This window comes from Ambystoma mexicanum, chromosome 4p (genome assembly GCF_040938575.1).
Source record: "Ambystoma mexicanum isolate Mex_15411 chromosome 4p, UKY_AmexF1_1, whole genome shotgun sequence".
NCBI lineage: Eukaryota > Metazoa > Chordata > Amphibia > Caudata > Ambystomatidae > Ambystoma > Ambystoma mexicanum.
Window position 1 is genome coordinate 93,554,815 of NC_090927.1, and position 27,990 is coordinate 93,582,804.

Below are 27,990 nucleotides of genomic sequence, written 5' to 3' on the forward strand. Positions count from 1 at the left end.
CCGACCTTTATCGGGCTTAATGGCAGGGTTCAAAACGCATTCAAAATTTGCCACTATAGGTGAATTGCACATCCAGGTCTCTTGAAGACAAATCAAATGTCGGTTGGTAGCCCAATTATTGATCAGCAAATGACTAAAGCCGCGTGTGTTCCAAGAACTAAACATCAGATCTTGTTGCGTCTCGCTCATTGGGCATTAGCTGGATGCTTTCCTGTTCAGAGCGTTCGCCATCCAGGTCCAATCTTCATTTAAGCTAGTCCGCCGTCGTATGTTAGAGCGTACTGAACTTGTGGTCTCGTTTAGCATCTCATTACTTATTGTGATTTCGATTTTTCCCTTTAGAGTGGCAAAATCCTGAGTTCCAGCTCTCAACTCTAACGACTGGGATCCCGCTTCGATGTTTTTGTAATCCATTTCGTTCTTTTCTAGTTGTGATATTTGTTTTGTCAGTGAATATACAGGGTTTCTCACGTCCCTCTCTGAACTATGGTCGTTATGGTCACACTGAGCGGCTACCCCTTTATGGGTTTTACTTTCGTCCTTAAGGCTTCTTCTCTCGCGGTCAGTCGTTATATAGGCGTCAAAGCCTAATGAATGCAGCTCTTCGTTTGCCTCAAGTATTACATTTGCAATTAAGGTTGAGTTTAGATGTAAAATCACTTTGTCTGTTCGCAATTCATCTGGAAATTCGATTATTTTTAGATCTTTTGAGACCAGCGACCGCAGTTGTGGAACGTGGTGTAATAGTCTCAATACATTAGTGCGATTCAAGATTAGATTTTCATATCCATGTAGGCATTCCAACATTAATTTAGGCACAGCCACCGAGTCAGTAGCTTTCGTGCTAATCCTCTGCTGTCTTCTATTCGAGTTTTGCCCGAGTGGCTCCGATAGCTGGGGGTCCACCTTCCGTTGTTTCAACGGAATAAATGAAGGATTCGATGCGAGAAACGCGTCCTTTCTTTCTTTCACTGGATTCATGTTAGCAAAGATCGGACTTTGCACCTTGGGGCTTGTTGGTTTTGCGTTGTTCCTCCTCATTTGCCTATCCCTTTTTTCTTGGAGTGTGACAAACTCAGGGCTCCTTGGCTCTTCCTTGTCCATTTTACTCTCGACCATGGGATATAATTTCACGCACCTTTGGTCCTTAGCATCGCTAAGTGGCTTGTCTGGGAGAACCTTAGGATTTATTTCCACCCTCATGTTCATTACATCATTGTCTGGGTTGTGCATCTCTGTGCTACCTACTGTTCTTGGTTTAGCTGAAGGTTCCACAGGGCTACTACCAGAGCTCACTTCATCTGATGCGTCCTCCTCATAGACCGATAGTTCCAGTAAATCGGCCTGTGTTGTCTCCTCCTCTGCGATTTGTATGATCGCATTCTTTTTTGTCGTTGCTTCCTCAACAAGTTGATACTCACTCTCTTGATCCTTTGCCTTTAGTGCCTCGTGATCAGGATCCACCGACTTACCTTCTTTAAATGAGTCGGCAAATTTTAATCGTGAGGTAATTGCTTTATCCACTAAGTGGAACATATTTAAGTTTCGCAAGAACTTTCGTGCACCTTTTTGTTGCTTTCTTTTTATAGCCGGCTTATTCTTTTGTTTTTTTATAGCTGCAGTATTTTTCGTTGTGTCCCCTACAAGACTTGCTCTCGCTTCTGTCTTCGAATGCCCAAAAATCGGGAACAAGCCCGAGTGCTTTAGTGACACATCTTGCTGATTTTGCGGGTCAACTTCCAGATCTATTATATTTTGTGTCAAACTAGAGCCGGAGGCAATTTGAACATCCCCCAATGCTGGGTTCGTCGCATTTTGTGAGTGTTTAAACGCAGAATTAAATGAGAGGTCGAGAGGATTTATAACACTCTCCGCGTTTCTGTTCATTTTGTTAGTGATAGCTCGCAAGTCCTCCTCCAGCAGTGTCTGCTCAACTTCTGTGCGGTCCCCTTCATTCATTGGGTCATTCGTAACAAACTGTGAAGTATCCGTGATCAACGTGCGATGTAAAGAGGGTTTGAGTGAAGCCTCCACTTGCGGGTTGAGGGGGGCATTCAATGCCAGATTTGGAATATTTACTCTGCTGCTAGGATTTACTGAATTAGGGGTCAAGCCTGAATCTTTCTCTCGAACAGCAGCTTCCAATGTCTCCCCGTTATGAGCCACGTGAGATTTGCGAAATAACGACAAAGCTTCTCTTGCCACTTCAGCAAATAACTTCTTGTCAATCCTGTCATTTTGTTTAGATTCGTTCATGTCTTGTAAACCAGACAGCAACTGCTGGTTTGTCTCGTTTTGTTTATGGCTTCCCAAACCATGCGTTGCCTCTAATTGAACCAGTTTTGAGTGCGTCAATGCTAACAGGGTTGAGATATCCTTTACGTTGTCATTTAATGATTCATAGAGTTTTGTAAATGGTGTAAGAGAAATTGCCATGGCCGCAGTTAAGGTCGTTAATAGATCATTTAGGGGGACATGACTATATGACACTTGTTTCCTATTTTCATTTATCTCAATTGATTTTGCTAAGTTGGTATTATAGTACCTCGTCTCTCTTCTTATTTTAGGAAAAGGGCGTTCCCCAATCAAAGAGTCTGAAGTTTCCTCCTCTTCTGATGATACATCGAGCGACGCGGATGACCTACTGAACTCGTGTGCTATTACCCGTTTTCTCTGTTCTTCATACTCCTGTTTAGAGGCCCTATTTTGAGAGATAGGCACATGGCTCTCCTGTGTCTGTCTACCCCTCGTAGGCGTTACTACCTCTTGAGCATTGTTGTTCTCCAGACTATCTGCTCCCCCAATTTCATGATTAAGTGCTGTGTCGTAATTTGTCGTTGAAACATCAGTTCTAGATGCGGTTCTTGGAGTCAATAATGTTTGTTTATCACGGTTCCTGATTTTGTTTAGGTTAATTAAATTTTGCAATACAGAGGAAACCACTTCTAATGAATTTCTTTTTTCATCAGGGATATTGACATTTAGCCCAGTCGTGGTACTCGCGCTGGGCTCTTCCTGCGCATTACCGTATTTCCACAGCTCTGTCGTTGTTTCGTCATTGTATGGATCGTCTACAATGATCTTGTTATTCTCAGGAGTGGCAGATGGCTCCGAGCGATTAAGTATAACATTAATATTTCCACTAGGATTGACATTAGAAAGATCAGGCTTCGTAATCTGATTACTTACTTCTTTCTTCTGATGCGAGTGCTCTACGGGCAACTCTGCAGGCATGCTAACAGCGGCGTGATCAACTTTTTCAAAATCGCCTGTTCTATTGCATCCGCCCGCTTCCAGCCGCGTCGCGGTGGTGACTGCAACACCGCTCGAACTGTTCAATGTGACCGTTCCGCCGTACCGCCTCCGGGCGGCCACGTCATCATCACGCGTCGGGCTTGTCCTTTCCTCAATCAGCGACATCTCAGGATCTCTCCGCGTCGGCTCCAACTCTGTGGTCTCTCCTAACCGGCCGCAGCCTTCTGCATGTGGTAAGTGGGACTCTTTCACAGCTATGTGTTCGAGTGTTTCATCGAATGAAACTATTTCATCACTTGCTACCGATGCATTGGTCCTCGACTCCGCTGATATATCGAGCTCGGGGCTCATACTGCCACCAGTAGTACGAGGTGCTTCCGGTGCTTCCGAGGTTGTAATTAGGACTACAATCTTGTGATCTCTATTGCTCGGGGGCTGCGACTCTAGCTCTTTGCACGTATTATGAAACACGCTGTCTGAGCCTTCTCTTGTTAAATCCACGTTGCCAGACGTATCGTGTTCGATGCCCTCTGCTATATCGATTACAGAGTTACATGACAAGTAAAGACTTTGTTGTTTTTTCCTCGAACGTTTGGCGGTCAACTCCTGTGTCTCATCCGATGATGCAGCCCTTTTTAAATGGGCTCTTGTTCTCGGAATTGTAGGTCTCTCAGTGAGACTTAGCGGTTCCATTTCTTGTAGTGTCCTTGTTTGCCTAGCGCCGCACGCCAAAGAGCAAACAGTAGATACAACAGCCCTTTGCACACAGGGCTTAGCGCCGCAAGGGCGAGAGAGGCGGCCTTAAGTGCCCAGAAGACTGGGTCAGGTGACACAGCCAGTCAGTTGGTTAAAGGCACAGGTACACGGCACACGCACCTCTCTTGTTGTCTTCCTTCTCCTCCTCCTTCCTCCACGCCACAGCAAACAGTAGATACAACAGCCCTTTGCATACTGTAGTATTTGACATGAAGGTCACAGAAGCACCCCGTCCTTGCCCAGTTTTCTTTTTGGATTTGGTTTGAATGGCCTCAATGTGTTCCTTTAGAGGTCTGTCATATTTACTTAGGAGCAGAAGGATTTCAAGGAAGTTGCCATGATCCAGCTCTTCATTATCCAGCTCGGACATGGACTCTGATTTCCCTCGAAAACTGAGACCCCTTTTCCCAATGACTTTTACATCAATAACGTGCTCCAATATGTCTCTCATTTTTCTTATTTGCTCACTTCGAGCTCATTTCTGTCGGTGAAAGAGTAAACCGCCTATGTCGACCCCTGAAAAGGTCAACATATATGAATCTGTGCATCTCCGGTGACCTTGGCCTGCCTCATGTTCTGCAATGCACTGGTAAAGACGCCTCCAGTTTTTCATCCCATTGATGAAAAGACCCCTCTCTCCATGTTTAGTAAACGCTAAACAAACTGTGCAAAAAGGGCCGTTTGTATTTCAGAGTAACTTAACCAAAGCTGTTTACTCCCATCTTTCCTCCAAAAGTCTAACTCTGCTTTAATGTGTCTATGTTTGGCCGGTTGAATTGGATGGTGCTGAAAGAAATAGGAAAGTTGATCGGGTTTTGGATGTTGAAACAAATAGTCTCCACCTGTAGATCATCTTTCCGTGCTCTGTGCTTCACACCCCCATTCCCTGAGTCTTCAGTATGTGGTAAAGTAGGTAAAGATTCTTATGAATGACTAGTACCTGCCACTTCCTCTGGGGGGATAATGTTGTCTCCAATTGTTTCAGGAATACTGGTTTCTGCCACTTCCTCCTTGGGGAAAGCTCCAATTGTTTGTGACAGACTGGTATCACCAACGGCTGCCACTTCCTCGAGACGGATACCCTCAATTATTTCAGGCACACTGGCTTCTGCCACTTCCTCCTTGGGGGAAGATTTAGTTGTTTGTAACAGACTGGCACCACCACCGACTGCCACTTCCTCGAGACGGACAGCCTCAATTATTTCTGGCAGACTTGATTCCGACACTTCCTCTCGGGGGGCACCTTCAATGACTGATGACATTGTAGTTGCTGCAGCCTCTGCCACTGTTGAGATGTCCCCTAATAACTGCAGAGACTCCGGCTTCTGTCACTTCCTCTGTTCTCACATCCTGAGCTCTTGCTGAAGTGTCCAGTGAAGAACCAGGTTTAACACTTGTACCTGAAGAAGATGCCTGGTCACCTTCCTCCACTTTACTCCCATCAATACCACCAATGTTTCCTCTAATTATTTTTGTCTATGTGCGGAACAGGTTGGCTGTTGTGCGCACATTATTTTCCATGTGCGCAACAGACTCTTGAGGTAAGCCACTTAGTGAGCTACCGTCGCAGAAGAGAGTTTGGAAAGGAATTTCCTCTTCCCAGCCCCTGCAATTCTTTAAAAATCTTACAACACTTTTTCCAAACACATAGGCTAAAATATAAAATGTCATATGTGATTATACAGAAAACTCATCAACCAGTCCAAGACTTCAATATCTGCCATAGTATTTTGCAAATGTACATCTGTGCTGAGAAAAATGTCAGCCTCATTACGAGTTTGACCGTAAAGTTGGTGGTAACTCCATTGCCGCCAACTTTACCACTACGCCAAATTACGGTTTCGGGCCTGGACTGGAGGATTTGCTTTCAGGAAAATCCTAGAGGTAAATCCACCAGCTCATCGCCGAAAAATCTGCAGAATCGTCAGAATTTCAGCTGCAGTAATTCCGCCAAAAAGCCACATTGAGTCCAATGGACTAAATATGAATGGGGAATTACACTGCTACCACCACATGTAATCCGGTGGAAATTCCTGCGGGCCAAGTGGTGGAAACGGAAATTAATTTGGGCGGTATTTTGGCAGATTTACGCCGGGATACCACCCCGCCCAGTAATGAGGCCTTGTATTTTTTATGCCACTGGAAAATCACTCATTTTGCTGTCAAGAAACTCAGACAGAATATATTTGCCGATGGAATAATGGCAATTAAAAGTAATTTGTCAAAAAACATGTTGAAAGGAGTTCAAGTGCCACTTTAAGTAATTCAAGGGCCAGGAGAACATGCTTCTAATCATTTGTGTAAGGATGATAGTTGCATCAGAATAACTGCACCTTAGAATATGATGATCAAAGATTCCTGTGCCTCTGCTTACTATCCACATTACGTTCTCCTGTGGGCAGTGATAACACCAGCCTTAGAGCTAAGAGACATATGCACCATGCATTTTTACTCCTTAAAAAAAGGAAAATGTGCTTAACTTAAATGAGAAACAATGCAAAATCATTGCTTCAACCCACAAAGCTCCACTGATATTTTTTTAATTAGTGACCAGTAGAGCAGTGGCAAATGAAGGAACTCTAATAATATTAATGCCCGATCACAAGAGGAATTTTAACGGGAAAGAACACCTTTCAATAAGCAGAAAGTATCCCTATTGGCAAAGCTAATTACTTTTTTACTCCCTAAAAATCATTTTCAGGCAACAGCCTCACTGCCTTCCCGTCTTGAGCCGGACTTCCTAAAATTCCAGAAACTCCTCAAGGCCTTCCTCTTTTCTTCCTCTTTCTCTCTCCTTTCTCTTCTCTCCTGCTTCCCTCCCTTTTCTCTTCCTCAACCTGCTCAGTTCTCTGACTGGTTGCCTGGTGCACCTCCAGAGCTTCACAGGTCCAAGGCTCCTCCCGCCAGACCGGCACTTGCCTCCGGGCCACTGCACTCTGCTTTGTACTGCTGCACTCGGAATATGTTCAATGTGAGTGGCAACCACTCTGCACTTAACCCAGGCTCCTGTGCACTGGGCGCACTTGTCATCTCCCTCGCACTTCCTGTCTGCGCACTTGCATGACCTTGAATGTACTAGGCCCAGCAGGTTTGTCTGTCCTGTCCTCCCTCTGTCTCCCCTCACTAGCTTGTTTATGTATGTCCTCCCCCCCGCTTCTCTCCCCACTCTTTGGCACAGACTTATACCAGTAGAAATGCCTCTGGCCTAGTATGCTAAGTATTGTTGTTAGATCATTTGGAATCTTCAAAGCCTAAGAATGACTACTTTATCCCCTGGTTCCCTTCCCGCCTTGAAGTGCTTTGAAGCACTTCTCTTGTGTATAAGCGCTTTACAAATAAACAATTACAATTTGACTCCAAGTAGGGAGCAAAATCTGATTATAGCCCTGCATGTACCCCTGACATAGGAATTGAAATGACAGGTCACATAATAAATTGTATAGTTTTCCCCACCCTTCCGCACCACAACCTAGATAAATATCAACGGAGGTTTATTATTAAGCACTGCTGAAGAAAATCGCACATATATGCATTTTAAGTTAATTGCATCAATTCATCAGAGATACAACTGATTGAGTGCCTTCTTCTAGGACTATGCACAACTCTTCTGTAATTTGTTGTGATCAGTTAAATAGGATGCAGGGAGATGCTAGAGACTGTACACACAGAACACATGGTTATTTTGAAAAGCCTTCAGCAGTTGAGCATAGAAAGAAAAAGAAGGTACTGTTGTCTAGATGGGTACTAGAATTTCCTATCCTTTAGCAAACATGCAACACATTTTCTTCAGTGTACTGCCGAAACGTCTGACTTGGTCTTTGAAATTTGCTGCTTCGTTCATCACCTGCAAGGAGTGATGCTTCCATCCATACCCTTCCCCAGCCCCTCTGCTTGTCTCCAATACAATTTAATAGAGCACTGTAAAAAGTGAGGTTTTGTAGCAGTAAACACTCACTGGGATATTTGCAGACCCACAATACTAATACTTTGCAAGCAAGGCATATTTAAATGCCTCAACATATGATATGCATTTTAAGAATGTCATGGCTCTGCATGTACACAATTCTTTTGCTGTGCATACAAGATTGTTTGCAACATACACCACCCTTATATTGTTGTGTAGGATTACACAAGTGCTTAGTGAAACTGGTTTTGTATAGAAGTGAGTTACCATATAATGTGTGAAGGTCTATGCCCAAAGGAACTCTGAACACTTGGAAACGATGGAGATTGTGTGAAAAGCATTCTCCTGTCTGAATATCCGGTGCTCTGATACTATGGACGAGTAATCCCAGGCATAGTCCATGCCCATTATCCCTTGTAGGCTAAGTAAATGATAATGTGATGTTGATCTCCAGTTATAGGGTAATGTTAGAAATGCTGAAGTAGGAGACGCTGAGCATCACATTTGTCTTTTCGAAATCTTTAGAGGGCAAAGTAATATTTGAGTTTTAAAATTTGTTAACTTACAAGGGGGCCGCTTCAAAGCACTTGCGTGACACATGTACAAAGAAGAGGAAGTATCGGATTTCGTTACACATCCAAGTAGCCTGCTCACTTACAGTCAGTGTCCGATATTTGACCTGGCAGTTCGATTATATAGTGTGGGTGACTCTTTCGGTAAGGCACAACGAGTAACAGAAATTCTGGCGCGTGAACTTTATTCATGTTACAACAAACAAAACAAGTGGATGTAGGTACACGTCTGCTAACCTTTCGCAGAGCCAAGAGAGGAAGAGTCAAGGTTGTCCGGTGGTATCTTAATGTGCTCTGGGGTAGAAGTTAGTCATAAGGGAAAAGTGTGGTAGAGTCCGGTTTAGAAGTCATGGGTGGGGAGGAGAAATTCTTGGTTAATGTGTGCAGGCATAACTTGGTTAGATTCTTCTGTTCGTGGAGCCAGTTTTTCATATTAGTTTATAACCTCTTGCGTTGTATTTTGCTGTTAGGAATTTTAGGTGTTTATGGTCACCCTTGCAAAGTAGTGTAATGCAAATGAGCAGAATATCAAGACTAGTTGCTTATTTTAAGAGAAAGAACATTCCAGGTAATTGCTGTGGCTTGTGCCTTATTAAATCTTTTTGAATTGTCTGTGTGCGCTGCTAAAAATCTTCTGACCGGTACCCAGTAGCTGTGCACAGGTTAGAGGGAACATTGAATACCACATGACATTTTGATAGTCTGACCTGTAAACAGATCTTCAATTTTTTTTGTTTTGCCAGACTTCCTCTTCAATCCGCTTTTTCTTTTTTCTCTGAGTTTTTCTGCCCCTCCCTTTCTTTTTAAAAAAATCAATTTACCTTAAATGGGCATCACATTCCTGCGTTTATCACAGTAGGTCTTAGTAACCTGGCTTCCAACATCCAAAATAGCATTTCATTAAGAGGAAACAAGGCGCGCAGCTAGGCAAGTACATGCAAGTACTGTCGGCTGTTTGGCTGGTCCCGCTGCTACGCCTCTACAATCAACATTCAATACTTTCACTTTTACTGGATTGGACCGAAATAGGTATAAACACTTACCCTTAATTGGACTTTATGTGGACTCTAACTTCATTTCAACTTTACGTTTATATTGCGTTTATATAATGCTAATTCCCTTTTTTCTTTATCTGTTTCCTTATTTAGATACGCCCACTTCTTGATGTGCCTCTAAATACGAGCCCTCGTGCGCACCAGTGCGCACGCACCACAGCAAGTACACGCAAATACTGTCGGCTGTCCGCTGTGCCGCTGGCTGCTGGTTGCCGTGTTATGCCCTTTTTGATATATTATTAGGCTTCTTTGTGCCGCTGCCTTGTTTTGATACTATGATTCTCAACTGCGCTTCCTGAGCGAGCGGCTAACACCGCTCTTCTGTTGACCCGCGGCCTCTTGCTGCTTTAAGGTATATATCCTTCAAGCTTCTTTCGGGAGCCTATCTGCCATAGATCCCCCAACCCCCTTCAGACAATCCATCTTGCTTGTGTCGGAGCCTTGTGGCCTGTGGCATTTTGCCAGCTCATAGCCGACGGCAGCTCCCCGTCCGTTCGGAATCAAACCTGTAGCAAAAAAAAACAAAACTCCCGTTAGGCAAACAATCGGTACTTCAACGTTGTGTTAGAAGGTGGATAACTCGACGATTTTGCCGGCTTGAAGCCCATACATGCGCCACTCTGCTCGCAACTAAACCTGCAGCAAAACTCCCTTCTCTTGGACAAACAACCGAGATGTCAACGGAGTGTTGGAAGGTACAAACACCCCTTATGTGAAACAATTTCTTTCTATTCTTCCCCTTTGCATATTATACAGAAACCGCTTCTGACCTGACGGACGAGCTGTCTGCTTCACCTTCCAACAACTCTGAGGTACTGAATAACCCACAAATTACTTAAAGCCTGGCTACCGTGTGGGTTGCTTCTATCGGATCTTAAGAAATTTCTGTGCATTATATTTACTTTCCTCAACCAACATAAAACTATGTTTAGGCTAACTTCTGGAATGCCTCATCCACTTCCATCTCTCAGCCTTTCCTGGCAACCCTGTCCTTCCAGGCTCATCATATATGAGTCATCCTCTGATAACTCTGCCTCATTCCCTCTGCTCTAACCTACAGGAGACCCCAGAAGTACATTCCATTCTCCCAAAAAATCCGGGTGTGAAAACTCCTGTAACTACTCTTTCCGACAAAACTATCCATGAATGCTATAATAATCAACCCTCTCCCTTTCATGAACGAGTCTTTTATACTCCCTGCTTCATCCCTGAGACCCGCCTTAATTCCAAATATGAGAGAAGACCATTGTCACAATCAGCCTTGTATTCAGAGGTCCTTAACGGAACGAACAACGGGCCTCTAAAAATGCTTTACACTATGTGGATATAGCAAGGAGTGAGCCAAAAAAAAAGACAGAAAGGAAAAAAATAAATGATGGAACAAGGTATCCCAGCCCTCCACCTACATCTCCATTGGCGCAATCAGCGTAAAATCCAACCAAAGTGATTTGTATGCCCCCCTTTCAGCCAGCTAAGAAGGTAACAGTTAATGAATTTGCTGAATCCAGGCTTTCCAATTCCCCAGAATTATTTTCAACTGATTGCCCTAATGACATTATCTCATCTCCGGATAGTGCGATGTCGGATAATTCTGAAGTCCCATCATTCACCAAACCTACACCTCGTCCTTCTTTTGGCTTTCCCTCACTTCCCAATTCAGCTATTCAGTCAGCTCTCATGGCCATAAATACATCGATATTTACATTGACCAAACTCTTTGAATTACTTGATTCACGTGTCAGTTCCCAGGACCTAACACTAACTAATATAATTTGCAAAATTGACTGGCTCGCACAAAATCTTCCTGCATTACTGAAACCTAACTTGAATGAAAATGTTGTTCTTCTTTCTACTGCGAGTGACGCCACACCTGTGAGTCCTGACACTGAAAATGAGAATCAAATTCTGATTGGATCAGAATCCAGTATCCCCGAGATATCATCTGCACCTGAGAAGGAATTGTGTGCTGAATCTGAACCACAACTCATTCCTCCTACAGGAAAAAGTCAATTATATGAGATCTTTAAGCGTCCTTCTCAGAATAAGAGAAGAAAACGCAAAAGACACAATAAGACAACATTCTTCCAAATCCCAAATACTGTACTAGACCTGTCATCTGATATACCTTAAATAAAAAAAACACAGAACCAAAATTTGACCAAAAAAAAACAAAGCAGCAGCATCTAAAACCAAAAAGTTTGTAGCTAACATTAAACTTCCTTCTCAGTCCGAACCTTCTGCTGCTACATTTTCCGTGGCTGATGCTAATGCTCTTCCTTCAAAATCTCTCAAACTGGGTCAGGATCCCCCTTTTCCAGGTGTGCCGTCACTCACAGGTAAGGATTCTGTTCTTATGTCACCATGCTTAGACGCTGTGTCTTCAACAAGCGATGTTGTAATACCAGTCAAGGATCTGTCAAATGATAACCTTATGCATTTTTCAGTGCATTCGAATAATAACATCTCTGTTTTGGAAACTGTCCATCAAAGCTTGCACCAGGACAGATCACGTCCAACATCCGGAAATCCAACATTTTGCATTATACTAGATCACGATTCAAATCCGTTTACGACCCTGAAGCAAAAGAGGAAAAAATTGGTGAAGAGAGCTCCTTTTCCTAAAGACTCGCCGCCAAGAGCTCAAGGTACTACCGAGAATTATACACTAAATCCTTACCCTCTTTCACTAACTTAAATGCTGATGAGTCTCCCAACTTACCACCTGTTGAGAATATTCCCATTTCTACTTATCCAGACAAAGATGCCAAATATGACGAGGAGTAGTTACCTAAAATGTTATCAAATGAAACCTTGAGGCTCACCATGATCGATAGAATTTATTCCGACCCCTTCCCGAGCAGGATGACACTACTAACAATTTTTCATGCCATTCCGCAACTGAAACACATCAAATCAGAGGATATTGATGGCGTTTCCTACCATATTCCAGCTCATCAGGATATTGTCGACATTAAAATACCATCTTTAATAGTCAAAAACTATGTATGGGACCAAAGACAGTTACTGTTCTAAAAGGGTCTCCTACTTGAACCTGCTCCAGCTCCCAATCCTGACCAGCAACAAATGTCTGGATTTAAAAACCAATGCCAGGTACCAACTCTCCCTAATGTATCATGCACCAATTGTAATACAAATCTGCAAAACCCACCCCCACTGCAATAATCTAAATGGATGTGGGTCTCTAGCGCATGATACTCGGAAAATGAAAGCAACTAGCCACCCAATGTGCCTCAAGGTCAGTGCACCTTGATCTCTTGGAATACTTGTGGCTTTTCGCACCTAATTAATTCCAAATCGCCTTCACTCATTAAATATGACATAGTCTTATTACAAGAGACGTGGATGACTGCAACTCCAATTTGGCCTGATCATCAACTACTAGCAATTAATGCCTCTAAACCAGCTAACGGCAGACCAGCAGCTGGTCTCCTTCTAGCAGTAAGAACGGACACGCAATTAGATATTACCCCGTGGAAAAGCTCAGATCCTGGAATCCAACCAGTCTTAATCACGACCTCTAATAAAGATCACCCCTTCTTTCCAAATACTGTAATTGTAAATATATATTGGAACCCGGCCTCTGTGACTTCATCTAAATTTGCTGATAACATTGAGTTAATACTTGATCAGACCTTACAAGAGCCTGATATTGCTAACACCATAATCGCTGGGGACTTCAACATGAAGCTGATTAACCCTTCTGATCATTTCATTAACTCGAGATTATCTAATTCGCTATTGCTAATGAAAACTAGGAACTTCGCAATGATAAATGGCACATTCCCTAGTGATGTACCTCCAAGACCAACTTGGACTAGAGGTAATTCGCAGTCTGTTAGACTACGTTTTTATCTCTAATGATGCAACTAAATCACTAGTGAACTTCCAAATTATTCCAACCATATTGAGCGATCATCATTTGGTTGAACTATCTCGGAGACCTCACTCCAAGACAAATGTAGAATATTATAAAGGCTCAATCCAAATAAATAATGTGAGGTCTCGTATTCGATGGTCCCCTTCTCGCATCAACTATCTACAGCAACTTCTGTATAGAGACCAAGAGGCAGCTGAAAAAAGTAACTGTAATGATCTAACTCAAATCATTATTCAATCGAACTTATCATATAACAAACCAAGTTTTGTTCACAAACATAAATGGAACCCTGAGATAGCCATTCTTAGATCAAAATTACGGTGTGATATAAGATTACTTCCCTGAAATTATAACCAAATTTTAAAGCAAAAACTAAAAAATAGATATAGGAACCAAATTAAGCAAATAATAGCGATACAGAAACAGAATAATGCTGAAATAATGCTAAAAGCCATTCTCTCCAAAAAAGTAGGTGAAATATGGAAAGTAATAAACAGAACAGAACCAACAGCCCAAAAATCTATGCTTTTAAATAGCATTGATCAGCCAACATGGACAAAACACTATGAGAAACTTCTACTTCTACTTCTACTTAAACCTGCTCAATGTGAGAATACCAGTTAAGTCTGATATCAAAGGCCTTGAATTTTATACACTTGATGTACTTATAATAATCAAGAAACTAAACAACTCGCGGGCTCCAGGTCCTGATATGATAACCAATGCTATTTTAAAAGAAAACCCGGAAGCCTGGGCTGATGTTTTATATTTCATTTTTAAAAGCATTTTAAGCCAAAATAAATTCCCTCTGTCATGGCAGGAAGCAATTATAATCCCGATTTTTAAATCTGGCGATAGATTTGACCCTAGGAATTATCGCCCAATAGCTCTTTGAGATGTGCCGGGAAAATTTTTAGCAAGTCTAATGGTTAGAGATTTTATAAAATGACTCCACGATCAGGATCTAATGGATCACTATCAATCTGGCTTTGTCCCAGGTATTGGCACTTCGTTAAATTTATTTATTTCTGCACTCAAATTACAAGCTATCCATAAGAAACAACCAATATATCTTGTTTTAGTGGATTTTAAACAAGCGTTTGACTCTATCACTCGTTATTTATTGTGGGAAAAACTTTTAAACGCTAACTGCCCTCTGTATATTTTTTATCTGATTTTACTTTTTTACTCTGACACGAGCATAAAAATCAAACTTACAACTGACAGCCTTCTGTCAGATGCAATAAGGACAAATGTAGTGCTGAAACAGGGTTGTCCATTCCCCTCAATCCTTTTTAATTTTGATATTTGTGACTTTTTTAAAGAACGGACAGAGGTGCAGTCTTTTTCACCATGCTTGGGATCTCTGACCATTCTGTATCTGTTATATGCAGATATGTAGTTCTTTTCAACAAAACACAAATAGGTCTTCAGAGGAAATTAGCTGATCTATCACATTATGCTGAAGTAAATAAATTAGAAATTAACACCAAAAAAACGAAAATTGTAATCTTTCATCATGCAGCGAAAAAGACAAATATTAAATTTAATTGGTTTATCACGAAATATCCTCTTGAAAAAATAAATCAGTACAAATATCTCAGAGTTAACATCAATTCAGATGTAGCGGATAAACCATATAAAGAAGAACTAACTAATAAGATGAAACTCTTAGCTATCCAAGCTAAAGTCCTGCAAAGGAAGTTTGGTCTGTTCTCACTGATGCCTGCCCGCATGTTTTATTTACAGAAAGCCGTGCCCATAATCACATATGGGAGTGTCTTGATATTGGGCAAATCTTCCTCGGGACCAGCCCTTAGAGCAAAAATTACCCAATTCAGCCCAAAATACAGGTTCTATTGTGCCGAGCAGTGAACTCATGCTAGTGACAAAGGACACCTTCAAAAAGTTTTAGTATTTATTCTAAACAGTGAATTTCAGCAACATTTTGTGATTCAAGTTAGAGAAGATTACAAAGCACAGAACTTAGAGAAATGCGAAATATAGAGAAACATAGAACTTAGAGAAACATAGAGAAACACAGTCTTACGCCCCTTCAATCAGCACTGGGAGACCCTGGCCCTCATAAGCTAGCTGTAACAAGCCCCGCTCAGAGGACAGCGCTGCAGGGTGCCGACAGAGCAACAGGTTCCGGACACTTGATCTTGCTCGAACCAAGTCCACAGATCGATCTCCCACCTGAGTCATGTGGGCATGCATTTTTATAATCTCGTGCTGTAAGTCCATGACGCACAGTTCCAGAAGCTTCCCTGTGCAAAATATAGGCTTGCTCATGGAAAAACCCAACTCTGTGAATTTCCACTGTGCTCCTTTCTGTGCCCCTCCCTGCTTGGAGTCCATCTGCGCGAAAGCTCAGGAATGTCTTTTCAGTGCCTTCCCAGAGAAAAGAAGATTAGTTTACGAAACCATGCAGGGCTACAGTTAGAAAGTCGAGATGAATTAAGCCTATGTGAGCAAGCTCTAAAAGGCATGCACTCATAGCTTAGTGTTCACAGCGCTTAAGATTGGCTATCTAAGCGCTATATAGGTGCCATAATGTTCCAAACACCCCAATAATGTCTATAAGCTACAGAGCTGGGGCCTTCGCCCTGCCTGTCTATCCACAATGCATAATGTGACCTACCACTCCTACTAGGCCTGCATATTCCTTGTAGCTCACTACTGCGTGATGGAAGTGCTACAACAGACTACTGTCAGCATTTTTGGCACATACTTTGAATAAACTATTGGCTTTCAGCGGCTAATGCTGTCATCTAAAGCCCTGATTGGCAAATTTGCAATTTTGTGTATCACTACAGGGAGTCAGACTAAAATCATGTCTAAGCAAGTAAACTGGGACTTCTTAGAGGGAATATATTGGAAAGCAATACTGCCGGTTCCTCAAAGTTGCCCAATATCCGTAATTCGTCTTGAGCTAGGCTTGTCCTCCCTATCTGTGGTTGTTTCCTGGGCCATGATTGCTCTATACCGAAAGGCTTTTCTTGCCACAGATTCCTCTAAAAATATATTTCCGGCTGTAAAAGATATGATCCAATGTGCAAGCAATACTCTGATATCCTCTTGGCTACAACAGTGCAAAAAGTCTCTCTTCGAAGCAGACATTTCCCTTAAAGAACTGCTCGAATTTCCAGACAAAGCGAAACTTAAGCTATTTAGACATGACTGGATTAGCACAAGAGAAAAATGTTTTCACTATTCTGCCTTCAAAGCAGCCCCCTTTATTGAGAAAGCACTGAATGACATTCCGAAATATATCCTTACATTTCCAGACAGATTTTATGCCAATACTTTCTTACGTTTCAGGTTAAATCTACTTTGAACTAAAATCAAACTTGCACAATATTCAAAAGATGCAACGCTAAGCCCGAATTGTAGATTTTGCAAAATATCTAAGAATGAGGAATCTACCTTCCATCTAATTTCGGAATGTCCTTCTCTGCTGGAATTAAGGTTAAAATATTTTTATACTTTTTTTTTAAAAACAGGGCCTCATTACGACCCAGGCGGTAAGTTACCGCCTGGGCCGTGACTTTACCACCATGGCGTAAACTACGTTTACGCCATGGTGGTTGGCGGATTTACCGCCCCATTCCAACCTTGGCGGGGCGGTAAATCCCCATTTTCCCATTTACCCTTCCCCATTCCCATTTTGCCCCATAGGGCATAATGGGAGTGGGGAAGGCGTTAATTACGCCACTGTAAATTACGGTGGTGTAATTAACTCCATGGTCCCTTAGCGCCATGGATTTTAACACCTGCTAAAAGCAGGAGTTAAGTCCGCCATGGCGCTAAGGGACCTCGTACTAAGGCGGTAAGGGTCGGCGCTGTTTACGGTGCCGTAAACCCCTTACCGCCTGAGTTGTAATGAGGGCCACAGAGTGTTGCTGACCAAAGATCAACTATGGAATGAGATATTTAATACATCAAAGGACTCATTAATTATAGCCACTGTCCAGTATCTCAATGAACTGAACCTGGGGGAAAAATCCATTGCCCTCACAATCTCTAATGGAAATGAATGTTCTGTTTAATCTATGTATTCTGCATTTCATGTTCTATTCTGCATCTAATTAATCTAATTGTGATTTTTTAGATTGGTTACCTTGTTTTAAATGTTTAATGTATTACTCAGGCTTTAATGATGGAGATGTCTGATTTTTAACTCTTCTCGATTTTGTGACAATATATGCAACCACATGTGTAACAGATTGAAAAAGTTGATTTTTCAACTAAAACAATTGCAATAATAAAAAAAATAGTTAAGAGGAAACAAGTGCTTTCCATTAGATCAATATCAGCATTTTCAGATGTGACTGTTCCCCAGCCTCACCATAACCTCCCTCCCCAAAAAAGAGAACACTATCCTGCTGGGTCTATAAAACGCTGAGTCTAACAGTAATCCAGTCCCATGGCATGGTAAATGAACTGGATGCATGCATGTTATTTCTCCAGGTGAGCAGTGGCCTGGATGTTGTATTATGGTCGGACGGCTTGTGGGATGTTTTTACCATTTGAGTTGATGACGGGGCGCAAGATGGTGCTTCCCCAGCATTTGCTCTACAGGACCCAAGAGCAGACACTGATAAATGCCTCCACAACTCATGAGTATGTGGAGAATTTAAGGAAACACCTTCAACATGCTTTTGCCTATGCTCAGCGGAATCTAGAAAGATCAGCCGAGAGCATGAAGACCCACTATGATTTAAAAACTACCCGAAAGGAATATAAGGTGGGTGATCGGGTCTATCTATACAATTTCCAAAAGAACCAGGCCAAACAGCGAAAATTCTTGCCTACATGGAGGGGACCGTTTGAAATTATAGACAAGATCTCCCTTGTTGCCTATAAGATCTGCATCCCCAAAGGCAGTCTGGCAGAAGGGGAAGACAAGTGGGTCCATATTAACCAGCTAAAGTGTTGCCATCCCAGGCACACTTTGCAGCAACTGGAGGAGTCCTCTGCAATACCAGAGGGGACCGCTCCAGATTAATTCAGTTCCAACCCTAAAATATCCCACATATAGTCTCTAAAATATTATACTCTTGTAAGCCACTGTCTTTGAATGATAACTTGTATCGCAAAAGTAAAATGTTAGGTATGTTAAAGTATAAAATGTATATGTCTGCCACACCATTAGTAGTGATGGAAAAATGTCTACGAATAGGTATTGCCGCTTTTCCTTTGTCGTCCTAGGAGAAAGAAAACCTGGAGACTGACCAAGGAGGACGACCAGGGACCGGGAGCAGAGACCCAAGGGGCCTGGGGTACCGCCCAACCCTCCCATCAGGACCAGCGAGGAGAACCGATCGATCCAACTGGGTGGAGGAAAAGATGCTGAACTGTGCCATATACCGGAAGAAGATGAGGAGAACATCCCAGATCTTGCGAGTTCCATCTGTGAAGGACAGAATGGCCATCGCAAGAGGGGGGGCTTGTGGGATGTTTTTACCCATGCATCCAACCCCTACAATAAAACTGTGCAGTACTGGCATTGAAAACATCATGATGGCCAGAACTTCCCAGAAAATGCACAGGGAAATGCATGAAGAATAGGCTGCCACCCATTTTTGCCTATGTTGTGGGCACAGAAGGGCACTGCCTAAAACCACCATTGGGCTACACACAGTAGCCTGAAACCATTGCAAAAGGGGCAATGCTGATTGCCAAAAGCAACCCATAACTATTGGGAATTCATTTTCTTCAGGTCAAATATGGCTGAATTATGGGCACAAAATTATTTTACTGCAGAACCACACCAGTGCCATGTGCTGAACCTGTATAATATACTTCCATGTAAAATCTCTTGTTTGAAATGCATTAATTCAAGACTGATCCAAAAAAAATGCATGCAGTACCCGCTTTGGACTCAAGGCGGCGCTAGCGGTCTAAACTCTGACAGGAGAACTGCTACTTCAGAAGCTAATCAGCCTTCTGTGACAATTGGGACTTCAAAAGACTGTGAGTTAATTACAAATCTAACCACATGCGGTTCCCAGAGACAATCTGATTTGATTAATAGGCCAAAAGGCTGGGAAACCTTCTCACCTCAGAAAGCCCAGGATATCACATGGTCATGCTAACCAAATGCAAAGTGGCCCCCTGGTCTGTTGACCTCAGCTTGCTGGAGCCCACACAAAAGACCTTTTCCCTTGAATAGGATATGGTGATTTTGACTGTTTCCTGTCAACAAAGATCTGCCAGCCAGGAGAGACAGGTGATCACTGTCATCCCCAAACTTTGGGGGCGGACTCAAACACTGCAGTACTTTGAATTGAAAGCAAATATATATTTTACAGAAATACTGATAACTCTTGGTAACCAGATGACAGAAATGTGAAATTTGGGGATCCTTAAAATGAAAACTTTGCCCACAATTCAAGCCCAAACTCCAATTTGTGTGATGTTCTGGGGCAAAACCCCGCTATTTATTGATACTACAGACTCTCAGGCCGATTCATGGAATAATTAGCACGACGCAAGTGGCCAAAAACGTGCGATTCGCAGTGGAATAGCGAAAATCGCAGTGCAAGTGCGAAAATCGCACGAAAAGCAGCGCACATCGATTCATGGAAGGCCGTGCACGAGAAAACCATCGGATGTGCGCTAAAAAAGTGTGCGGCGCACATTGGCACACAGGCCATCTAACGGCGTGCGCCAGGTCACAGTGAAAATCGCACAGGCCACAGCGAAAATCGCACATAGCGCGGCGCACACAACAAAAGTAGGCGTAACACTCGGAATGGGGAACAACTTGCCAAAATGTGGGCGTCACGGGGGAAGTACAGGGTGCAAGTGCGCCGAACGCCCACACGCTCGCCTACAACACGTATTCATGGAATCGAATAGGGCAAAAAAGCGCACGGTCAAACCACCGCACAGGCACAAACACGACCGCCACAAGAAAGCAGGCTGTAGCATCTCTGCGCCTGTAATAAATGTGCGCCAAAAGGTGCGCCAACAAATAGCACCTATATACAGCTATGATGAATGTCCTATACTGTGGCCCTCCAGGACAAATGATGTGCAAAGGGGTACCCACAAACACGGACACCCGCTGACTGAAAAATAACGTGTGCGTGTATTCCGGGGTGATTTGGCAGGGTACATGGATTTCAGGGGTGCGCGGGAAGCTCTACACGCGATTTGGCCGGGTACGTGCACGGGAAGTTTCACACGTGATTTGGCAGGGTACGTGGATTTCAGGGGTGCGCGGGAAGTTCCACACGCGATTTGGCCGGGTACGTGCGCGGGAATTTCCACACGCGACTTGGCAGGGTACGTGGATCTCAGGGGTGCACGGGAAGTTCCACACGCGATTTGGCCGGGTACGTGCACGGGAATTTCCACACGCGATTTGGCTGGGTACGTGGATCTCAGGTGTGCGCGGGAAGTCTCACACGCGATTTGGCAGGGTACGTGGATTTCAGGGGTGCGCGGGAAGTTCCACACGCGATTTGGCCGGGTACGTGCGCGGGAATTTCCACACGCGACTTGGCTGGGTACGTGGATCTCAGGGGTGCGCGGGAAGTTTCACACGCGATTTGGCAGGGTACGTGGATTCAGGGGTGCACGGGAAGTTCCACACGCGATTTGGCCGGGTACGTGCACGGGAATTTCCACACGCGATTTGGCTGGGTACGTGGATCTCAGGTGTGCGCGGGAAGTCTCACACGCGATTTGGCAGGGTACGTGGATTTCAGGGGTGCGCGGGAAGTTCCACACGCGATTTGGCCGGGTACGTGCGCGGGAATTTCCACACGCGACTTGGCTGGGTACGTGGATCTCAGGGGTGCGCGGGAAGTTTCACACGCGATTTGGCATGGTACGTGGATTTCAGGGGTGCGCGGGAAGTCCCACACGCGATTTGGCCGGGTACGAGCACAGGAATTTCCACATGCGATTTGGCTGGGTACGTGTATTTCAGGGGTACGCGGGAAATTCTACACGCGATTTGGCTGTGTGCTCCCAGGTATTCCCTGTACACCCTCCACTGCCCCTGCACACCTGCTCATGTCACCCAGCACCCCCACCCCCCAGCACTGTGGGGCACCCTCCACCAGGCCCCCACTCATGTCCCCTATCACCCCCACCCCCCAGCAGTGCAAGGGCAGCCTCCACCAGGCCCTCACTCATGTCTACCACCACCCCCACCCCCTAGCATTGCAGGGGCAGCACCACCAGGCCCCCACTCATGTCCCCTATCACCCCCACCCCCCAGCAGTGCAGGGGCAGCCGCCACCAGGCCCCACTCATGTCTCCCACCACCCCCACCCCCCAGCCACCATGGGCAGCTCCCACCCATGTCTCCCACCACCCCCACCCCCCAGCAGTGTGGGGCACCCCCCACCAGGCCCCCACTCATGTCCCCCACCCACCCCCCAGCAGTGCAGGGGCAGCCTCCACCAGGCCCCCACTCATGTACACATGCACCCCCACCCCACCCCCCAGCATCCAGGGGCACCCTCCACCAGGCTCCCACCCATGTCTACCACCACCCCCACCCCCCAGCCACCATGGGCAGCCCCCACCAGGCCCCCACCCATGTCTACCACCACCCCCACCCCCCAGCCACCATGGGCAGCCCCCACCAGGCCCCCGCCCATGTCTACCACCAACCCCACCCCCCAGCGGTGCAGGGGCAGCACCACCAGGCCCCCACTCATGTCCCCCTGCACCCCCACCCTCCAGCATCCAGGGGCACCCTCCACCAGGCTCCCACCCATGTCTACCACCACCCCCACCCCCCAGCCACCATGGGCAGCCCCCACCAGGCCCCCACCCATGTCTACCACCACCCCCACCCCCCAGCCACCATGGGCAGCCCCCACCAGGCCCCCACCCATGTCTACCACCACCCCCACCCACCATGGGCAGCCCCCACCAGGCCCCCGCCCATGTCTACCACCAACCCCACCCCCCAGCGGTGCAGGGGCAACACCACCAGGCCCCCACTCATGTCCCCTATCACCCCCATCCCACAGCAGTGCAGGGGCAGCCTCCACCAGGCCCCCACTCATGTCCCCCTGCACCCAGGTCCTCACAATCCCCAATCATGTGCGTTATGGTCAGCCTCCACAGCCAAAAGGCCCTACCAAGTAACCCGTTCACCCACATGGAAATGGAAATGACATGTTACACCCCCAATGTTCATAAAGCAAATGAACCCATGTCCGTCACACACAATGGTTGCAATTGAATGGGAAAACACCCAACATGCATGAAACCAATGAGATGATACCACACAGTGAAGTATGAAAACAAAATTGTATTAAAAAAAATTGAATGCAAATGTGATGAAACAAACTGCAATGGCAGGAAAAAAAGATAAGCTGCATGTCTGTCAAAAAGAATTAAAACTACAAATCCAAATCCAAAAAAATGTTGTCCAAAGTCACTTTAAAAATAAAATCAATCCAAGAGAGAAAAATAAATGCAAAGACCATTGCTCCTTGGTGAATAAATAAAAACAAAAAAAATAAAACAATCCAATGAAGAACTATGTACAAAACATCCAAGGGTCCATGAGCCCAACTGAACAAAGGAAACCTACAAAAAACCCTAACTAAAATGCAACTATATACAAAAAGTGGAGCAGTGTCCGTCGACTCCAAATCATAAGAAGAAACAAAGGAAACCTAAAACTAAAGAACTATATACAAAGGCGGCGGGCAAGTCCAGCGGCTCACTCCGTGGTGTTCCGGGCCAGGGCATCATCAAACTCCTCTTCGATGTCCCGGAGGCGGTCCTGTTCCATGGCCCCGAGGGTCCGCAGGGACGACGCCATCTGCTCCTCCAACCCCCTGCGGATTGCCTCGAGGCACTCGGCCCGCCTCAGGACCCTCCGCATGGAGTTCTCCGCCCTGACCATCGTGAGCCACGCCTCTTCCGCCCGCCGCCGCTCTGCACCTATCTGCTGGCCCAACCGCAGCCACACGGAAGACACTTCCCGTCCTGGGTCCTCCTGCCCTCCGGCCGATGCCTGCCCCTCCGATGTTGATGGCCCCGAGCCATGATGCCTCCCACGTTGACTCTGCTGCTGCCTCCGACGCAACTGCCTCTGCCAGCACGACGGCATCCAGGCTGATGGAATCCACCGACGCCGTCGTGCACGTGCCCTGCCTGATGATGCCGGCACATCCTCCATCTGCTGGGGTACAGTTGCTGTGGTGTCCACCCCTGATGGACCTCTGACTCCCGACTGTGGCAGGGATGGGATCCCCACCGAGCTGGCTGCATTGGTCAGGGCAGGTCCACAGGGGGCCCTGGTGGCATCTGGGCCGGAAGACGGCAAGGAGAACGACCGGCGTATAGCCTCCACAGAGGAGGAGAGGGCCGCCAGATTGGCCGACACATGCAGGAAACCCCCGAACATGGAAGATCCCAATTGGGCCACGTCAGCACGGTGCTCTTCGTGATGACGTGAATGCTTCTCCCGGGAAGCACGCACGTCATCACGAATTGCACCCGTGCGCATCGCGACCCCAATCAGGACCTTCTCCATACGGCCACGGGTCCCCTCGTCCACAGGTGGAGGGGAGTCAGGTGACATGGACATCCCCTCTACCTGCGGACGGGCCTGGGATGGGGCATCCCTGCTGGTGCATGGTGGTGCACTCACAGGGTCAGGGACAGCGACATGCACAGGCCCCTCCACGGTGACCTGTGCTGCCTCCTGCCCCTGGACTGCACCACTTGCACCAGCAGGGATGCCCCCACCAGGCCCCATGTGTGCCTCAGTGGCGGCCTCCTCCTCCTCTGTGGAAACCACCAACCTGGATGGCTCCTCACCCTCTTCCGCCGTAGCAGGCCCCTGTGGGGGCTCACCCCCCCTTCCGCTGCAGCCGTGGGGGCATCCCCGCCGCCTTGCTCCACAGCGCCGTCTCCGCCCTCTTCTTCACTAGCCGCTGCGTAGAGGGAGACATAGAACACAAGCATCAGGGTACTGTACAATGGTCCCCTAGACAGGAAGCAATAGCAGATGAGTACCACTGTCAAAGTACACGTCCATCATGTCCCTCCAAAACACATGTGTCAGTCCAGGCAAAACACACACAGTAACAGGCATGGTGCATGCCATGGACATTTCCATACATGTCCAATGGACTCTTGAAACATACAATGATATGGGACTCACATGCATCATGGGTCATGCCTATCACATGCACACACTTCACCTCAGTCACATCCATCTGGCCTCATACACCCCAAACACAGCGGATACAAGGATAACTAGGCTGCATCAGTGAATCTGTGCATTGTCACAGACATGTGTCATGCATCCATGGCATTCACAAGTCACAGACACGCAGGTCAGGCACACAGATATGGCTACCATATATGTACCTGGCATCAGCACCCATCCCTCACCCCCACCCATGTCCAGGAACAGAGACTGGCATGCTCTCATGTGTAAAATCTGCATAGGGCTCCCCATGTCGCATTTAAACACATGCAACGACCATGTGGTTCACACATCACTGGTCGCACATGCATTACCATGATGTCCCTGCACACATACATGCGTACATGGCCTATGTCACACATACAGGCAAGTATCAGACAACCAGCACACCGCAACATGCCGTGTCTCACACAGCAATGCTTGGCCACTTACCGCTCAACTCCAGACGGGTCTCCCTCTCAAGGATCTGGGTGTGGAGCGCTGGGCGTACGCGTTCCAGGACCCTCATCTGGATGGAACTCATGCGGCCCCGGCCCCCCTCCACGAGGCGCCGGGCCTTCACGAGGGTCCTGGACCTCAAGTCCTCCCAGCGCTTCTTGATCTTCTGGACGTCGCGGGTTGCCACCCCCTCCGCGTTGACGGCAACCACACAGTCGGCCCAGATCCTCTCCCGTCCTTCCTTGCTGGCGCGGGACGATCCAAAGAGGGCATCATACTGCCCCAGGACATGCTCCAGCAGGAAACCAACTTCGGTGGCAGTGAAGCTGATGCCCCTCTGCCCCTCTGGCCTGGGGTTGCCACTTGTGCCAGATGTTGAAGTGCCCGACATGGCAAACCCAGAGGCAGGAGTGGGTGGGCAACTGGGTCCTGGGGCTGGGCTGTGGAGCGATGTTATCCCAGTCGGGAGTCTTCTGTTCCAGCAGGGGTGGACACAGCAACTGGACCCCTGCAGATGGCTGATGTGCAGGCACCAAATGGCAGGGCACGGTGGCAGCAGGCAGGCAGGCAGCAGCAGATGGCACGTGGGAGGCTGCTTGGGGCACTGGGGGGAAGTAATTCGGCCTTCTGGGCAGGAGCGTGGTCTTCTGTGTGTTTTCGCGTGGCCAGCTTGATACGGAGTGATTTGGCACGTGAAAATCCTGCACGTCAGCGTGAAATTCGAGGAAAGGCCCTTAGCGCGTAAGCGCGTCAGCACGCATACGTGATTCTATTGGACCAAAGGCCCTCAGCGCGTAAGCGTGTCTGTGAGGTGACCCGCACGGGTGTCTCCCTCATAGCACGTGATGACGGAGCACACATGGAAAGACTGCACGTCAGAGTGTCATCGCGTGTAATTGGACAAAAGTGCGTGTACACGCGATTGGCTATGTACGTGTATTTCAGGGGTGCGTGGGCACTTACACACGCGAGTACATCAGCGCACGTGTATTCCGGGGTGCGCTGGAATTTCCACACGCTATTGGCCTGGGTACTGGATTTCAGGGGTGCGCGGGAAGTTTCACACGCTCGCCTACAACATGTGCAAAGAAACACGTACGCCAGTAGGAAGCAGGCATACGTCGACCCGCGACGCATAAATTTGCGTGCAAAAAACTAACAAGCTCAGACGCTAGGATGAATATACCGTTCTTAGCAGCAGTGGCCGTGGGCTACCAAAGGAGGAGGAGGAAGATAGTCAGGGCCAGAATTTTCACACCCAGAACCAGCCTTTTCGGGATGCCTGATGACCAGGTGTATGGGAGGTACAGGTTTCCACCACACATAATACTGGACCTGGTGAGTGAGTGGGAGTGACCTCACATCACCCACCCTGTGCTCCCAAGCATTCAGCCCCCTGGAGAAGGTCCTCAATGTACTGCACTTCTTAGCCACTGGATCATTTCAGCGGACAAGTGCCATAGTGGGTGGGGTGTCACAGGCCACGCAGTCACGCTGCCTACACCAGGTCTTGAACATCATCACTGCACGCCCATCAGTCCGCAGGCACATATACCTGCCCAGAACACCTGCAGAAAGGCATGCTGCTGCCCTGGATTTTTACGGTGTGGCACGATTCCCCAAAGTGCTAGGTGCCATTGACTGCACCCATGTGGCTCTACGTCCCCCCAGGGCATCTGAGCACATCTATAGGAACCGCAAGCACTGGCATTCCATCAACTTGCAGGTATTATGTAATGCCAAGGGAATCATCACCTCAGTATATGCCAACTATCCCGGGTCCACCCACGACAGCTTCATTTACCGAATGTCCACCCTATGCCGGGACCTAAAAGCTGGGCGGCATGGCGATACGTGGCTGATTGGTGAGTATGAATGCCACTGCACATGCATGCATGTCAGATACCGAGCAAGGTCACAACCCCACCAATGATACCCATCACCACCTCCACAGGGGACAGTGCCTACCCTCTCAGCCCCCACATGATGACGCCAATTCGGAACCCCACCACGCTACCCGAGGTAAGATATAACACAGCCCGCATTGCAACCCGGGGCATAGTGGAGCGCACATTCGGAGTGCTTAAGTCACGCTTTCGCTCCCTTGACCGTTCTGGCGGGCAGCCGTTATACGCTCCCCCGGTAGTGTGCAGAATCATAGTGGCAGCATGTGTCCTGCACAACGTTGCAACACGCCGGGGCCTGGCCGTGGACATGGTGGTGCCCCCACATCCCCAACCACATGCACGCCCGCTGCGCATGGGAGGGGAAAGGGCACGGGGGAGGCAGCCCGTACACAGCTAGTGGCTAATTACTTCACATGGAAATCACACCCCTGTGGAGTGCACACTGCCCTGGCACATACCATCTGACAATCAATGATGACTCAACCTGACACTGATCCTGAATGTCTGGAGAATCAACCGTCAAAACCATATCAGCCTGAGATTGTTCACCTGGAAGTGTTACAATGTGTGCATCCCTACCTACACAGACACCACCAATGCAGTTTCGTGAAAAAACACATTCATGCAGCTAAAATGAATACCCACTTGCAAAATGCAACATGAGGACAGTGCCATGTCACCCAACCCATCCCCAGCACCGCCACACGACACACCATGCCATGTCATGCTATGTGCAGGTAAACAAAGTAATCCCCACAACATGACACAAGTGTCACAAAGTACAGTGTCCCTAATTGAAACTCGCGACACCTGAAATGCTCACAGTAATGCAGGACCAACAACACACTTGAGCAGGTATTTAGCAATAACACTTATCAGCTACTGACCCTCAAAACTACCATTAACATGACATTACGAATGTAAGGAATTAGTAGTCTCAACACCTGGAAATGCCTGCACTCCCACCACTTCCAACTGTACAGTGTTGCTGCCATGTAGAGT